Source organism: Chrysochloris asiatica, unplaced genomic scaffold, assembly GCF_000296735.1.
Source record: "Chrysochloris asiatica unplaced genomic scaffold, ChrAsi1.0 scaffold00013, whole genome shotgun sequence".
Lineage (NCBI taxonomy): Eukaryota > Metazoa > Chordata > Mammalia > Afrosoricida > Chrysochloridae > Chrysochloris > Chrysochloris asiatica.
The window spans coordinates 12,273,878-12,279,317 of record NW_006408531.1 but is presented as its reverse complement, the minus strand read 5'-3'; positions in this window follow the sequence as shown (position 1 = coordinate 12,279,317).

Sequence of the window (5,440 nt, the reverse complement as noted above, 5' to 3'; positions counted from 1 at the left end):
TGCATTCCATTTCATTTTTTACAACTTCCAATTTTCCCAGATTCATACTTCGTACATTCCATGTTCTGATTTTCAGTTGTTTCTCTTCATTTTAAGTTGTGCACCATTAGCAATGAAGGTCCCATGGGCTTTTCTCCCACGGGCTTTACTACATTTGCGTCATCATGGTCAGCTCTACTTTGAGGAGGCAGCTCTTCCCCAATCGTTTTTTGAGTAACTTCCAACCTGAGGGGCTCATTTTCTGGCACTATAGCTGACGGTGTTTCTCTGGTATTCATAATGTTTTCAGTGACTATATATTCTGAAGTAGTTCGTCACTCCTTCTTCTTAGTCTGTCTTCATCTGGAAGCTCATCTGAAGCCTGTCCACCATGGGTGACCCTGCTGGTATTTGAAATACCGGTGGCATAGCTTCCAGAATCACAGCTACTCACCAGCCACCATGGTAAGACAAACTGACAGAGAAGTGGTGGAGGCCAGGATAGAAGAGGCACTTTTAGAAAACCAAGTTATTATTTCCTACTCAGACACACTCAGGGTTATTCAGAATCATAAAAAAGTGTTATTTCAACCTAAGTGACTGTTACAAATTAATTGAGCAGTGAATGAATCAAGTTAAGGAAAAAAATACATAAGGTTAAAATGAGAAAAGATGGGTTTGGGGGCAGGGAGTGGAGGGAAGGGATTGGACATTTCATGGCTGACCTCTTGGCTTTCCAATGTTTTTTGGCTGAGAGCTTTATTCGTTACTGTGTTGCAAATTACGTTGTACTCAATGTGCCCCTTCTTAGCTCAGCTGCACAGCCTCCAACCTGGTAGCTCACTGCATATCTTTGGCAAGAGAGCACTGACTTAGTCCCATTCAGATACAATGAGTAACTATAACTTCAGTGGGCGAATCTTAAGGCCTGTTAATGGAGGCCTAAAGTCCTGGTGTGGTGTATAGGATAAGCACTCAACCTCAAGGTCAGTTTGAAGTGCAAGGTCCTAGGCTCAATCTCACCAGCCACTTCTTGGAAACCCTATACAGGGTGGCTATGATTTGGAACTAGACAGCATTTAACAACAACAATGTCTCAAACAGAATATTAAGAACACAAATGCAGCCATTTTGAGAGCATAACTATTTTGCATAGCTAAAGTATAGCCAAGAGCTGTCCTCTTGTATACACACCCCAACCTTGTTCTGACTGTTTTAGGTTGGAATGTTGATAATTGCTTGACTCTGCCTAGAGCCTGGTCCCTGTTCTGATAAGGAATGACCATCTGGACAAACAAGCACTGCGGTTGTTACTCATGCCCTCCTTGGGATGTTTATTGGGACATCATGAGCACCTTGTGATTCAGTGTGAATGTTAAAATGATAGCCCCCTTCACATATACTATGTGACTAACTGAGACTTTCTGCTTTCTCAAAGATTTACAGCCTTGGGAACCCTAAACAAAATAACAGCCTTATCAAGAAATAGTATAAAAAGAGCTTGTAACAAAGAGTCAGTTGAACACCAATTAAACCAGTCTGCTTGCAGTGAGATGTTTGAGTAGTCAACTTCCTAATAATAATAAAAGTGTTTCTCTTTCATTATTTATCTGGTTGTTGTTAAGTACCGTAGAGTTGGTTCCAACTCATAGCTACCCTGTATGTGGTTTTCAAGGGGCAACTGATGGGTTTGAACTGCCTACCTTGTGATTCGAAGTCCAGTGCTGATCCTACAGCACCACACCATGAGTCATGGTTATTAACTGAACTCAATCCCTCTAAGACAGTGGCCCAAGCTTTGAGGTAACAGTGGAGGAAAATGGTTGTTTCTGTGAACACTGAGGATGAATACTTAGTAAATACTTGAGGAAGGCAAAGTGCTAAAAAATGAGTACTGTGCAATTAGGTATAGTTCTCCCCACTTCCCTGCCTCTCTTTTCAGATTGAAAAAAAAAAAAACAGTCACCTTTCTCTTCCTAAGGTCTTTGTTAACATCAAATTTTAGCTACATCTCTAAACAAATCTATACAAAGCTACAAGAGGAAGGAGTGAGAAATACCATTCTCATTTTAGTTCTTTACTTTAGTCTTGTGGTTATGATTATAGTTAATATACTAATATTAACTATTGTAAATATTTTTGTCTAAAAATATTTTTAATTGAAATCTTTCCTTTCTAGATTGCTGATCTCATTGCTAAATTACTAATTATCAGAAACTTTCAGTACATGTTCTTAGGCTTGTATCTGACTCACAGCAACTGTATATAGGGTTTCTGAGACTATAAATCCTTATAGGAATAGAAAGTCTCATATTTCTCCCTCAGAAATATAAGGTTTGAACTTCCAACCTTACAGTTTATGGTTCAGTGCTTATCCTACTATTAAAGTAGTAAAAGATGTTAAATTCACTGCTGGACATCAAAAAATATTCCATTATGCTTACTATGTTGTTGTTGTTGTTAAGTGCTGTTGAATCGGCTCCAACTCATAGTGACCCTGTATAGGGTTTCGGAGGAGCAGCTGGTGAGTTTGAATTATCTTGATATGTTGTTGTTGTTTCTGTTGTTGTTGTTGTTAGGCGACATCAAGTTGGTATGGACTCACAGCAACCCTATGCACAACAGAACAAAACACTGCCCATTCCTGTACTAACCTCACAATCATTGCTACGTTTGAGCCCATTGCTGCTGCCACTGTGCCAATCAACTCCTTGGGGTCTTCCTCTTTTTTCTCCAACCCTGTACTTTATCAAACATGATATCCTTCTCCAGTGACTGGTCCCTCCTGACAATATGACGGATGTATGAGAGATGACGTCTGGCCATCCTGGCTTCTAATGAGCATTCTGACTGTACTTCTTCCAACACAGATTGGATTGTTCTTTTGGCAGTCTATTTCATATTTTCCTCCAACACCATAACTCAAATGCATCAATTCTTTTTTGGTCTTCCTTATTCACTTTCACATACATATGAGGTAATTAAAAATATTATGGCATGGGTCAGGAGCACCTTAGTCCTCAATCTGACATCTTTGCTCTTCAGAACTTTAAAGAGGTCTTGTGCAACAGAGTAGCAATACATAATTTGATTTCTTGACTGCTTCTTCCCTGAGATTTGATATTTTATCTGAGCAAAATGAAAGCTTTGATAATATCAATCTTTTCTCCATTCATGTGCATGCTGTTTATTGGTCCAGTGGTGAAGATTTTGTTTTCTTTACACTGAGGTGTAACACATACCAAAGGCTGTGGTCTTTGATCTTCATCAATAAGCATTTTAAGTCCTCTTCACTTTAAGCAAGCAAGGTTGTATCATCTGCATATCTCAGGTAATTAATGAGTCTTCCTCCATTCCTGATGCCACGTTTTTCTTCATATAATCTAGTTTCTTGGATTATATGCTGAGCATAGAGATTGAATAAGTATGGTTAAAGAACACAACCCTGGCACATACCTTTCCTAATTTTAAATCATTTGGTGTTCCTGTTCCCTTGTTCTGTCCGAACAACTGCCTCATTGGGGGTCTTCCTATTTCTCACCATCCCGCAACTCTACCAATCATGATGTTCTTGTCCAGGGATTGGTCCCTCCTGATAGCATGCCTAATGTCTAAAGCATGAGAGACGAAGTCTTGCCTTCCTCACGTCTAATGTCTGAGATCCCTAAATTTTCAAATCAGCAGGTGAAATTGAAGTTCAATATTTATTCCAAAAGATGAAAGCATTTTGTTGAAAATTAATTTAAGTAATACGTAATTTCTGTGGGGAAAATTTTACCGCAAATCTGTTTCCTCTCCATCCACCTATGGAAACATTAACCATGTTTAATAAATATATTCAAAGAAAAGGGTGCCTTGTCTTTGTGAATGAAGATGCTTCTAGAATGAATTTTTTAAAGTACATTTTTAATAAGATATGTTTATCTTGTGGAACCTAAAACATTAATGCATTCATTTTGTTAAGTTGACTACCACCTTCTTAGGAGTCCTTGTGTGGCGTTGTAGGATAAAGCACTGCACTACAAGGTTGTTTTGAACCACAAGGTTGGTGGTTGAAATTCACCATCCACTCCTTGGAAATACAGGGTAGCTATGAGTCAGAACTGACTCAATGGCACTTAATAACAACAGAAACAACAACTACCTTCTTGAGTAGAAATTATTTACTTTTTTACTTTTTATTGTGAATTAGGTGAAGGTTTGCAGAGAAGATCATCACTTTTATGCTCAGTAATTTATACACATTTTGTTTCATCTCATTGATTTCAATCCCCTTGACGCAACCTCCCTTATCCTACTTCCTCCCTGTGTGTTTTGCTTCCATTCCTCCTCCTGAACTTTGTTCTTGGGTAAATGCTGCTTTTTTCATTCCAGGATGACTAGTCTGAGGCGTATGAACATACCTCACTAGTGATACTATGCTCCTATGTTGTTGTGTTGTTTAGCACCGTGGAGTCAGTTCCGACTCATAATGACTCTGCACAGAGTTTCCAAGGCTGTAAATATTTACGGGGGCAGAAAGCTTCATCTTTCTTCCACGGAACGTCTGGTAGTTTCAAACTGATGACCTTGAGGTTAGCAGTCCGATTCGTAACGACTACGCTACCAGAGCTCCATAAACCTGTCTATTCACCAAACAGTCAAATTTACTCAACAAATAAAATTTACTGAACAAATACACTTTGTTATTTTGGAGTGAATACAAAAAATTTCAGTTTCACAAATGTAAACATATAAATTACGCAGAAAGTGGAACTATATATAAAATTAATTGTATGTAAGTGCATTTATGGCTTATTATTATGGGTTAATGTACCAGACTGCAAAGCCGTTTGAACTGCAAGATCGGCCGTTCAAGCTCACCAGCTGCTCCTTAGAAACCCTATACAGGGTCGCTAGGGGTCGGAATCCACTCAATGGCACTTAACAACAAGTGCATTTAAAAGAATCCATGACAGATTTCTTAATGTTGGGCATGGTCTTTTCTACTTGACCCTACTACTCTCACTAAAAAGTGTAATTTAGGGGAAAAAGTCTAGTTGAATAAAAGCCAAACCATGTTCATCCCCCATTGCTATAATTGACATTGAAAGCATCTCTCCAGTAGTGTTTTCCTTGTTGGCCACTAGGTGGCACCAGAACACAGTCATGTACTTCACCTTTTAAAGCTGATGGTGGTGGTGGTAAGTGCTGGAGAGTTGGTTTCAACTCAGTGCGACCATGTATAGGGTATCAGAAGACTGGCTGGTGAGTATGAACCTCCAACCTTTCCGTTTAAACCGACCTTCTGGTCGAATGTTTATCCTACAATGTCACACCAGGACTCTGGGTCCAGATTGTTGTTGTTATTGTAATTAGGTAGATCGAGTCGGTACCGACCCATAGCAACCTTATGCACAGCAGAACCAAACAATGCCCAATTCTGGGCCAACCTCACTATTATTGCCACGCTTGAGTCCAT